The sequence below is a fragment of the Silene latifolia genome, chromosome 7 (assembly GCF_048544455.1).
Source record: "Silene latifolia isolate original U9 population chromosome 7, ASM4854445v1, whole genome shotgun sequence".
Classification (NCBI taxonomy): Eukaryota; Viridiplantae; Streptophyta; class Magnoliopsida; order Caryophyllales; family Caryophyllaceae; genus Silene; species Silene latifolia.
This window is the reverse complement of record NC_133532.1, coordinates 80,445,735-80,458,900: the sequence shown is the minus strand read 5'-3', so window position 1 is coordinate 80,458,900 and position 13,166 is coordinate 80,445,735. Positions and strand designations below refer to the sequence as shown.

General features: G+C 37.9%; 1 long non-coding RNA gene across 1 annotated transcript; it reads right to left on the bottom strand.

Moving 5' to 3' along the window:
* Positions 1-5,843: 5,843 nt before the first annotated feature.
* LOC141591157 (uncharacterized) lies at positions 5,844-7,077 on the bottom strand. The gene is made up of 3 exons (XR_012520697.1): positions 7,035-7,077; positions 6,101-6,194; positions 5,844-5,976 (listed from the first exon to the last, which is right to left on the bottom strand). It is a non-coding gene; the product is annotated as an uncharacterized LOC141591157 (long non-coding RNA).
* Between the last annotated feature and the right edge of the window lie 6,089 nt (positions 7,078-13,166).

The window sequence follows — 13,166 nt, the reverse complement described above, 5'->3', positions numbered from 1 at the left end:
CGACATTGTCTTCGACATAAACAAAGTTGGCGTGATCGCCAAATGGATTGGTGATGTTATTGGGTTTAACAGTTGGAATTGAGAGTGTTCCATTCTCAATCATGTCTTGGATTTCGTGCTTCAGTCGATAGCACCTTTCAGTATCATGGCCTTTCCCTTGATGAAAGGCACAATAGGCATTTGGTTTATACCATTTACCTTGTTGATCAGCAGGAGGGTCCGGAGTTGGACCAATAGGCTTCAGCTTTCCTTGGGCTATGAGACTTTGGAGAGCATATGTATAAGTGCATCCGATATCGGTGAATGCCCTAGGTGTTTGGCGCTGCGACTTCTTCAATTGCCCTTCTAAGAGATTGATGGCTTCATCAATATGGGCCGTTGCTGGGGCCTTGCCCTTAGACGATGAGGCCCCTTGGTACCCTTTCGGCTTTTCAGCCTCTGCCCTTATGACATCATCTTCTACCTTTATCCCGATTCTTATCAATTCTTTGAAAGAGCCAAAATTCTAGTATTTCAGAGCATTGCGGTAAATAGGTCGTAGATTCTTTACGAACTTATCTACCATTTCAACTTCGTCAGACTTCTTGGCTATTTTCACGCTTTCAGGGCGCCATCTTGCAAGGAATTCAGTAAAGCCTTCTTTGTCTTTCTGTGTCATCACCTCCAATGTTCTTATGTTGGTTTGAATCTCGACATTATCAGCATAGTGCTTGCAGAACTCCACCGTAATATCTTCGAAAGTGGGGAAGTTCTTAAGGTCCAGATTGTAGAACCACGCCTTCGGTGTTCATCCGAGAGATTGAGCGAAAATTTCGAGAGCATGTCGGAGGTACTCCCTTCAATGCTAAGTACCCCTTATAGGCCTTAACATGGTGGACCGGATCTTCTCGTGCCCTTAAACTTTGGGATATCGTGAGTACCATGTTTGTAGGCAACTTATCTGAATCGGGGCATAGGCCCTAACATTTTCGTAGTGGATGTTCTTCCCCTGGGAGAGTTTCAGACGGTCTTCAATGAATTTGAACCGTTTCTCCAGATCAGTCAGAGGTGGGGTAGATGAAGAGGAATCTTCACCCAGCTTAGATTCGATTGCATCCATTCTGGTCATCATGAGGTTCACGGCCTCAGTGAGTTTGTTAACAGCATCTTCCATTGCTTGAAGTCGGGTTTTTGGCGGCCTTTCTACAAGAAAACCCCGAACTGAGTCAATATTCAAATGTAAGAGCCCTTGCACACTTAAGGACACGACACCAACTTGACTCAAGCAAAGACTCGACTTAAGACTGACTAACCAAAAGGTTCGACTCACGGTTGGATTTAGACCTCGATTCATTTTAGACTCGACAAGACGACATGACTCAAGCTGTCATAGCTCGATTCTAAACTGGACTCGGTATGACTAAACCCGTGATTGGACCAACATAGCCCATAGGTTTAAGTGAAACGCTCTAAATGGCCTAGCTTGGACGTTTCTATGGACTATCCTAGACCAAATGGTCGACCAACATGACTCGAATCCCAAGAGGTGAGCTTGGGTGACCCAACAGGGTCGTGTTCTAGATACTTAGACGAAACACGCCTAGCCAAACACGGCCAGGACTCGGACACGACGCATTTCATGCTTGGTTAAGGTTCGAGAAACATTTCGGATTGAATTTGAAAAAAAGCGAGAGATCGATTTGAAAATGAGATTTAAAATGGGCAGCATGCCGGCTATAAAAGCTCATTTTGGGCCGAAAAATCTAGTCCTACTTGGGCAACATTCCGCGTTTTTAAAACCATGCTATTTTGAAAGTAAGTTATTCACAAGTTCGGTTTTGAAATCGATATGGAAAATTTGAAAAGACTCGAGAAATTAACCTTGCACATTGTCATTCTCATGTTATAAGGATGTATGTTCCTAGACATTTCTAAGTCTCGGCAAGTCTTCTACAAGAAGGTCTATGCCCTCCATCCTTTTTGGGTCTTATAGAGCAAGGGACTTTAGGTAGAGTACCTAGAAGAGCATCCCCACCATCAAGAACCATGACGAGGCGGAGCGGAAGCAAGCAATGTGCGAGTTCCTGGCATAGTGGGACGTCGCCCCCCACGCATCACAAAGAAACGCTGGGACGGCCCGGGAAAGTCCTTAAAGGTTTATGCATGAATCGTAGCACTATGAGTAATGTTTTACTTTCCAAAACTTTATTTTCAAGTTTCACCTCGGAGGAAAAGACCCTAGAAACAAAGTGTAACTAGTCCTCTTTTCCCCAGTGAGTCGCCAAATCAGGACAAGGCCCTCGGGAACTGCGTCCTCGGGATCCACACTAGGCATAATCGACTCGAGGTTCTTTCGAATCGAATTAAGATAAATTAGAGTCGCCACCAAGTTTTTTGGGAACTTGGAACCGTTCAAGTCAACTTTACACCTTTCGTCGAAAAGCATAAAGCCAATCGACTACGAGTGATTAAAGATAAAGACTTGTACCCTATATCACTCGATTTGAATGACTCTCGTAATCCAATGGTATTTAGACGGATCCACAAACCACAGATCTTGAGTAAGGGGTGAGGGTACGTGTTAGGAAGCCCGTAAGGACACCTAACCCCGCCCGTCAATAACGGCCTCTACTAAATCAAGTGTCGGATTTCAAACAAGGTCATAGCTACTACGATATATGATATGCAAACATCGTTTTTAAAACCCTAACATGTGAAGTTTCTATGTCGATTTAGATGCAACTAAACTAACTTTGTCAAAGTTGTAATTTAGCATTTGGGTTGATTGATCTAACAACATACAAAGCAAACAAGGCTTAAGGGGAATGGGGGAGCCGTTGGGATCTACCCTATTACAACCCAGGCATTTCATGCCGACACAACGATAAATTAAAGATACAACTCGATCTAAAATACAACGCTATACACAAAACCATACACGACACATTACACGGCCAATTCGGCCTAGGGAAACGTGCACAAGGGGGTGGCCCACGGCTTACATGACTCACGGCCTTGGGTCACTCCTCGTGATGCGTGCTTTCACTTAATCTTATCGAATTAGACATAGGGCCACACACCAAAGCATGCATTAGCATAAATCGGGCCATGTCGCTTTAAACAACATGCGATTTACTACGCTCTTATACGAATTGGAGCACAACCATCTAACCAAATAAGACTAAGGTTTTTGAAGAAGCTTTTGACTCGATAAAAGTAAAACAAACTTGAAAGTTACAACTCGATGAACAAATTATAAATTACAAGCAATGAAACAACAAAGAACAATTGGTACAAAAAAACGAAGCAAGAAGGACAAAGAAATCATCCACCCTCACGGCCAAATGACAGCCATCCTAGTTCCTAGGTCAAGTTCATTAGTTAGATCAAATGATTGCGAAACGAGTTAGGAAACGAGTTAGAAAACAAGTTAAAAACGACGTTGATCGATCAAGAAAATATCGTGCGAGCGTGCATTCTACACGGCCTAAAGAGGTCGAATTAGGTCACGAAGCTACAAGATTAACGCTACTAATCGAGTGTTAATAGGAAGGTGCTAATCACGCACTCCTATGCTAGCGAGAAATCAAGTGAAAAGAGAGATGCGTTCAATTAAGTTATAGAATTGTTAATCAATTTTTAAAGTTATGTCGATGCACCCTAACATGTCTAATTAGGTTATCTAATCGATCTAAAGTCGTCTAAATGAATCATATGTTAACAAACAGGGGTTGAACTAACATGCAACGGGTCCTAGGGTGGGTCGAATTGGTCGAAACAAACGAGGGGTCAAAAGCGAGGAACGAAGTTAGAAATCGTTTTATTAATGCCCTACCTTGAACACGAGGATATGTAAATGAGACGGGGTGTATGACCGACCGATGTGGCGGATTTATTTCCCATCTCAAGTTAACGCGGGTGTTCATGGTGGTACTTTAACTCATACTCGGACTAAACTAGTTTCATAGTTAACGAAAACAAACGATAAACAAACGATAAACAAAGTAAAAACGAACTATAAAAAAACAAACATAAAATAACGAAATCAAAGGGAGAAGAGGAGGATTTGATGCACCCTCAACCTACATGTATCGTTAACACCGTCTTGGGTCGTAATCGATGGTAGATTTTATCTCGAGAAGCCGTCGTCGACGAAGAAACAAAGCAAACAACACGTTTTTTGCAAATCTGGACAGCAACTTTCAAACTGCGATTTCTCTCTCGTTTCACGGTGAAAATTCGATTTAAAAGATGTTTTGAAAACTAGAAAGAGAGGAGAACAGAGATCTTAAAACAATCTCTGCTCGTTTTGAGTTATTAGGCACGAAAAATGAGCACAAACAGAATCGACAGACAGAAAAGCGCAAAAACAGAGTGTATAACACTCTGTTTTTCGAGGGGATTCGTGTACTCTCAAGGGCAATTTGGCTCTTAAATCTTTGTCTAAGATGTAGATGGATGTTGTGTGGTTAATTTGGAACAAGAAACTCGAATTTTAATGGAGGTTTGATGTTTGAACGAACGGTTTCAAAGAGGACACACAAACTGATTCTCAGTTTGTAAGTCGGTTTTGTCGAGGGTTTTTGAGAGGCAATTAGGGTTTGTTTCTGGAGTTTAAAGCTTGTGAATGACGGTAGTATGTATAGAGAACTTAGAGGAATGAATGTATGGTGAAGAGGAGATATTTATAAGGAGTTTCGAAGGGTGGAAGTAGGGCAACAAACAGTCGGGCTTGTTTCGCATAGCTGCTGTCCATCAGCTATTTCGTGGGGTTTTTAGGGTTTGTATGGGGGGTTTGCTTGGTGGTTAAGCTAAGGTAATATGGGTAAGATACTAGGGTATGGTGTAGGGTTAATGGGCACGGGTTTAAGTGGTGTTTGGAGCGAGTTTTGGGCTCGGGTTTGAGCACGCAAAACAGGGGGGGCTGCTTGTTATTTGCGGGCTGTTTATGGAGAATTTGGGACGGGAATTGGATGGGTTTCGTGGTGGGTTTAGTGATGGGTTGTTTGTGGGTAATGAGGGGCAGGAATTGGGTTGGTTGTGGCGGGTTTGGGTCAGGCTTTGAAGCACACAAAACGGGTTGGAGGAAGGGTCGAGCTAACACGGGTAAGGGGAAGGAGTTGGGCTGTTTTGTGTATGTTTGGGGCGAGATTTGGGACGTGGGTATGGGGGTTCGAACTGGGGTTGGACAAGTGAAAGCCTAGGTCGGTTAGTGAACTCGAGATTCGTGCCAATTCGTAAAGAAAACGGGCTCAAAAACCGAGCTACGATGGAGCTCCAAAACGTATGATCAACACGAGTTTTCAACTTACAAAATCGATCTTTCAAATCAATTAACACATTAAAATAAATGATTTTTCAAATCAAATACACTCATAAAATGATTTTTCAAATCAACTATTTATTTTATTTTCAATAAAATAAATTTAACAAAATAAATTCAAATTAAAACAATAAAATGAATTCACTTTAAAAAAACATTTAATTTAAATATCATTTAAAATAATAAAATACTTCGTCGACAACGCTCATTCTACATCGTAAAACGAACTCAAATAATGACAATGACAACTAAAGAATCCATGCGTCCTATCATCATCGGGTGTTTGTCGGGTTCTCTATAAATTCCAATATCGACGGATACGGGTATCTACATCAGCCTAACAATCAATTGAAACCTTAAATCACACTTGAAAATGAGCCATTAATTACCTGTAACCACATTCGTTATCGTACCATGAGACAAGCTTAATAAAGTTGTCATTCAAGGCAATACCAGCCTTGTCATCAAAATTGCTTTATCTGTATAGTTCATGGAGAAAAGAACAATCGAACTGGCTAATCGATTCAAAAATGACAACAGAGATGGTTAAATTTCTGAAATGAAGTTAGGGAATCATATTATTGCTATACCGGTTGTCACCAACAAAGTCGGTGGAGACCACGTCATCCTCAATGTAGCGCAAAATTCCCTTCATCTTGCCCTCTGACTTTTCCCTGCCAATCGCCATAGCATTAAGATTTTACATTATTTTCAAGCAGTGAGATGAATCATAATTACAAACTAATAGTAACCGACAACCATGTACACATTATTGCCGTATTGGTCATGGTGATTTACTTGATGGCAGCTTAGACATGTTCGTAGGATTTGGATCCTTGTTCAGGGTTTTGCAACCTTTTATGCCTATCACGGCTGCGCGAGTAACAGAAGCCTGTCAAAGTAACCAAAAGTCGTTTAGATGAGCTTGTATATAATCGTAAGAATTAAAAAAAAGGAAAATATATGAGATATTTGATTCTTATACAAAGAAAATATCCATCAAAAGGATCCAAGTGCCCAAAACCCTGTCAAAGTTCAACCTTTAAACGCACTTTCCATTAGACCAAAAAACAATGCTCCCTGTGTAATCCTTTTGATGGATGCCTCTAAAATATCACATTAACACTCAAATTCTTAAATATACTATAATAAATTTATCTATTGACATGACTTCATCTATAAGACTTAAAAGTTACCCCCAACCAGGGTTACCGGATTCACAATTCGTTCAATTCGCTTTCTTAATTCTAATTAGTGATTCGCTCAATTTAGCAAATTCAATTCGCTGGCGAATTACATTATTTTAAAATTCGGTAATTCGTCGAAGCCAGTTCGCAAAAGGATTATCCTTTTATATCAACAAAGCTAAAAAAAATCATCTTCCTATCAGAAATAAAAATCAAATTAAAGGTAATTAAATCTACAAATCTACAATAGTGAATCAAATCATTGTGCTTGGCTTCAAAATTCAAACTTCAAAATAATCAGGTATCCTATCTACACTTCAATTTTTCCTGATTTTTTTTTTTTTTTAGCATAATCATATAATTTGCTCATCTCAGCGAATTAAAAGCGAATTGGGACGAATTAAGATGAAAAACGAATTGTGAATTAATTCTTTCGAATTAATTCGCAATTCGGAGGGAGGCGAGCGAATTAGGTAACCCTGCCTCCAACATCTACGGAACAGTGCAAAATTAAAGAGTAAATCTAAGTCGTCGTTAAGATATACCTACTGTATTGTCCGGGCTCCAAACTGAGGAAAGCAAATTGGGATTCTCCCGCTATCATCAAAAGAGATTGTATAAACAGGCATGAAAATACACACATTTCATCATGTATTTTTAATTTTATGTTATGTTTATTTGGCTATTTCTGCCTCAACTTTAATCGAGTGTGAGAGTTGTCTTAAGTTAAGACGGTCTTAAGCAAGACCAACTGACGCGTTGCTAATAGAATATGCTCAAACTGTTTCAAAATTCGCTTGGTTGAACCAATCAAGCAACTCAAAACTAAACCAAAGTACAAAATCAAACTCTTTTCCTAATTTAACAGAACTGCAACAACAAAAACAGCTATACATACAAAAAGACAAACTTTATTTACATAGAGCAACAAAAGATCAAACCTTTGAGAATTTCCTGAATAGCTGAAATTATTAATATAATTATGCTTTCTGGGTTCACTGAAATTCTTATTCTTCTCAGTATTTAACAACATTTTGTTAACCTCGTTCTGCGTGATCAAAAAACATATACTCATATCTGAATGCAAATAATCCATTAACGAAATAAACTATAAAACCCATCAGTTAAATTTAATCAAATTAATAAAGCTTTCAACTTTTAGAAAAGTTAGCTAATAACTCACTAAGGAAACGACAAACTCTTTTATAAAACCGTCTTATACAATAATTATAACGTAATATTGCTTTTTTTAATCCCTCATTCCTGCAAAGTTGAAATATTTATCTTAAATAACCAAAATCAGCGCCCCAAAAAACAAACATGTTGGTCTAGTTGAAATCAAACGCGTCACACCAAGTTTACCAACATAAAGTACAAAAAGATCGATTACTGTTGACTCGTGAGCAAACATCCATAAGAGATGACTCCTACAATTTCCGTTGAAGAAGCCAATCTGATAAGCTTGAGTTCACAACAATACGATGACTGCAAAGACAATATACTTCCAACAACAACACCCTTTATGACGCAAAAAATAAATGATCAATGAACCATATAATTGAGCCACTGACCAAACCATAAATGCGTAGATCCCAAATCCGCAAATTCGAGGCATTATCTAAGAAAGAAGCATCATCATCTGAAGAAGGAGCTAAGGTGAAAAAAGAAGAGTAAATCAGTTAACAAATTGAAGGCGGTTAAAAATTAATTGTTAAGAATTGTAAGACACAACCCCAATTTAATTTCCGAGCAACTGAAGACAACAACTGTAAAAATATCAATCACAAACGGAACAATAACCAGACCACTAAATCTAATCAGAATACACAACCCTAATTAATTCCTGAGCAACTGAAGGCAGCAACTCTTAAAATTATCAATCACACACAAAATAATAACAAGACCACTAAATCTAATCACAAGAACAAAATCAAAAACGGAATAATAACAAGACCACTAAACCTAATCACAAGACACAACCCTAATTTAATTTCCGAGCAACTGAAGGCAAAAACGCTAAAATTATCAATCAAGTTAAGGTAACAATAGACATACGGAACAATAACCAAACCACTAAATCTAAGACCACTAAATTAATCACTTGCAATAAGGTATGAGGATGGCTAATCACTTAGCGATGTCAAAACCTCCAGATCTACAACCTCCGTTAAATCCGTGTGCAAATGAAGCGACTTATTGTAAAAATTAAGGTAGGGGGAGAGAAAGCAAGAAAGAGAAGGAGAATGGTAGATAAAGAGGCGAGAAGAGTAGCAGATCTAAACCATTTCTCAGGGAACCCGTATAGAAGGAGAAATAATGATAGATGATTAGAGATTAAGAAATAATAAGAAATGATTAAAGATACAGAAAAGGAGAATGAAAATGAGAGACGAAGAATAAATGGAGAGAGGCAAGAGAGAGACAATAATAAAAGGAGATTAAAGAGCAACAACAGTGCATAGACTGTTTCTCACGTGAGCCGCATGAAAGTTACTGGCCTACTATTCATAAGCAACTAATTTTCACAACTTCAAACATTTATAATGGTTTTAGAAAAAAATTATCCATTTACTACTAATATAGAGTAATTACTGAGTTGTCTTTTTAGATACATAATTGCTAAATCCCGCGCGTAATTTTACTACATCCCGCGCACTTTGTCCCTCTTTTCCATTATTACCCTTCATTTTAAAAAAATCAAAAAAAAAAGAAAAAAAATGTTGATTCACAAATCCAACGTCTCTGCCATCCCCAACCACTCCTCCTACCTTCCCCCTCATCATCCCCGCCCACTCCTCCACCAGCGCCGACCACCCAAATCCTCACGTCGTCGACCACCCTGTCCCTGCATCATCGACCATACTAATCCACCATACTCGATTAATTTGTGTCCCATTTAACCTCCACAACCGCTTCTTCGTCGACAAACCCTATCCATTCTCAACCACCCATCCACCAACCCCGACCACCCATTCCCTAGCCCCGACAACCACACTACGCCGTTGACTAACCCCATAACATCCCCGACGTCGTCAACTCACCCCTGTAACGTCGACCTACCCCTTCCCCATTCCTCAACCCCTACGAAACCAATAAACCTTCATCGTCGTCGATCTTCCGTCGCCGTCGACCCAATACTCTTCTCCTTCTCCGGCGTCAGTTAGTGGGGGTGGTTGGATGCGACTGGTGGGAATCAAGGTTTTCTTTTTGGGGATTTCTCGATTGATTAGTTGAGGTTTTTTTTGGGTGAGAAATGAGAGAGGTAATTTCGGAATAATGGGGATAAATGCGCGGGATTTAGTAAAATTGTGCGCGGGATTTAGCACGTCCCTTTAGATAATGGGATCGTCTCACAGTATTAGACCGTCTAACACAATAATTACTCAGTTAGCATAATGACCTAATGTTATAAAGGGTTTATTAAGTATTATAGACCGTTTACATATAATGTATACAAACTTAAAGATATAAATAAATTTAACAATTTTTAATTAGATGAGATAAATACAATGAATATTCAATAAATTAATATATCAAAGACAAATTAATTGTGTCTTTGAGATAGTTATTTAGGTGGATGATATGGGCTTAGTTTGGCTTAATTACAATTAACAATAGATATATGTTTCTAGATACAATTAATCTCTTGTATAACAGATGTATCCGTTATTATAGTGAAACGGGTCAAGTTGATACCATTTAGAAAGTATTTGGTTGTGGATAATTTTGAGAAATTAAATAAATTTTAAAAAGGGTAACAAATTGTAACAAATAATCTTTTCTATATTGTTTCCTAAAATCACGTTATTTTTCCACAAAAAATCCCACGACCGTTTCTAATTGTTTCTTCACTTTTCTCCCGTCCATCTCTATTCCCATAAATCCTAGATTTTTTCTTCCCAAAAAAATTTGTTACAGATCCGAAAAATTGGGGCTACTTTCCAGAGATGAAACAAGTGAAACAGGTAGCAAGAAAGGGCGTTGGTCAAGCAGTTTCTAGTGATGTTGAAGGTATGATCTAATAATTTAATTGTACTAATTGATTTGTATGTAGTTTCTTAATCGTTAACATTGTTGGTCGTGTTTTTGCTTGTGTTTTAAGGAGTCGAAATTCCGACGGAAGTAGCTACAAATAACAATAAGAGGAAGACTACATGTCGATCTATTGATGGGGATGTTGCCGTGGAACAACCACGGTCTGGTATGTTTGTTGTTCAATTTCGTCATTTTGATTTCTTTTTGAATAATTTGTAGAAATGCATGTCAATGTTTGTGACCATTCTGCTTGGCTTTTGATTAATTGCACAAGATTTATGTTTCTTTTTATATGTTGCGACCGTTCTGGTTTGATTTGTAACCATTTTTTGGTAGAAGGATTGATGAGACCGTTCTGGTTTGTGACCGTTCTGTTTTGGTTTGTAACCATTTTTTAAGTTTGCGACCGTGGTTTGGTAGAAAGTTTGATGAGACCATTCTGATTTGTGACTGTTCTGGTTTGGTTTGTGACCATTTTTTTATAGTTTGTGACCGTGGTTTGGTAAAAAGATTGATGAGACCATCCTGATTTGTGGGCTGTTCTGGTTTTGTTTGTGACTACAATCTTAACATATTTTTATAGAGGGATTGATGAGACCGTTCTGGTTTGTGACCGTTCTGGTTTGGTTTGTAACCATTTTTTTAGTTTGTGACTGGTTTGGTAGAAAGATTGATGAGACCATTCTGATTTGTGACTGTTCTGGTTTAGTTTGTGACCATTTTTTTATAGTTTGTGACCGTGGTTTGGTAGAAAGATTGATCAGACCATTCTGATTTGTAACTGTTCTGGATTTGTTTGTGACCATTTTTTTATAGTTTGTGAGAGTGGTTTGGTAGAAAGATTGATGAGACCATTCTGATTTGTAACTGTTCTGGTTTGGTTTGTGACCATTTTTTTATAGTTTGTGACCATTGTAATTGATATTTGACTAACATATTTTGTAACCTCTTTAAATTTCACAGTGGCCATTTATTTTTTTATTGTGACCGTTCTTCTGAACTTAGTCGTTTTTAGCATACTAACTCTTTTTTATGAAGTATAGTAATTGTTTGTTCATGTTATTATCTTTTATAGCCCCGTTTGGTGAATTGGATGATGACAAAACGGGATTTGGAACTTGTGTCAAGGTTACATGAGATTAGAACTAAAGAAGTGGAAAAGCAAGCTAATATCACCCCGATTGATGAAGAGGAGGTTCGTGAGGAGATTGAAGGAGAGTTTACACAAGCGTTGAAGGATCCAAACTTCTTGGCACAATTTCTAGATATGGGTAAGAGGATTGATGAGATAGCGGAAATGAAGTTGGTTGAGGCACCCTCCTTTGACCTTGGGATCGATTCAATTAGTATCAATGATTCAATTGGTACTAATGATACCAACTGCCCAGGACCTTCACAAAAGAAGAGTGTGGATTGTCCAAAGCGACCACGAGATTCAAACAAAAGCAAAAGCGTGTATGTAAGAAGATGCACAAGGTTGGCAACGAAGAATGGAGCCGAAGGGGCCGTTGTAGAAGATGACTGCGTAAAGGATAAGTAGCAGATTGGTGAAGTTGTTGGAAAAATATTGATATTTTAATTTGGATTTGGTAGATGATTAAAAACTGTTGTTGCTTTGTAGTTAGAATTCTCCTTTAAATTGCAAACATCTATGAATTGAACACATCTTATTTTGGTAATTTATTTCAAGTGAATTGAACACATTTTCTCTTTCTTGTGTTCCATAGTCGCATTGTGCCTATAATTCATAATGGTCACATTATATTCTTAATCGGTCACATTGTAATCTTTTGTGGCTATATATCTTTTTGCGGTCACATTATAAATCTTAATCGGTCACATTATAATATTTTGTGGCTAGTTATCTTTTGTGGTAACATTACAATCTTAACTGGTCACATTATACTCTTTTGTGGCTACATATCTTTTGTGGTCACATTATAATATTTAATTGGTCAAATTATAATCTTAACCGGTCACATTACAAAAGTCATTTACTTTTGTGGCTATATTTCTGCTATTTGTAGCCCTATATATACTATTTGTACGTTGTTAGTAACAACAAATCTTGACACTAATTTGTAACCTTTATAGATCAGATCGTGACTTTTATTTTGTGGAATAATTCTTGTGAAATTAGTGGCTACTAGTACCCAATGTCTACATTTTTATGTTTATGTAGCTTATTAATCTTAAATTGTGACCAGATTTAGGAACATTTGTTGAAGAGTAATTTTTAAATGTTTGTGAACATTCTTTTATACTTAGTGACCAATTTTAAACTATTTGTATTTTCTAAATGAATTAGTTATTTTATTTTGTGGCCGTATACTAATTGTAGCCATGTATCTGCTATTTATTAGCTTATTACTAGCAACATATCATGAAACAAATTGTAACCAAATATCGGTATATCTGCTAATTTTAGCCATGTTTGTGAATATTCTTTTATACTTAGTGACCATTACCGTGCTCACCCTGACAGTTACAGACAAAATATCTCTCATACTCGACATTCTTTTCGATACAACGGGTGCCTTTTCTGGTACCAAAACTAGTTGCTGCGGCATGTTTGTTGTACAGAGTGAGTAAGTATTCCCACTTTGTAGCCTTCAATCCGACGAGAGAACCAGAAGCATCAA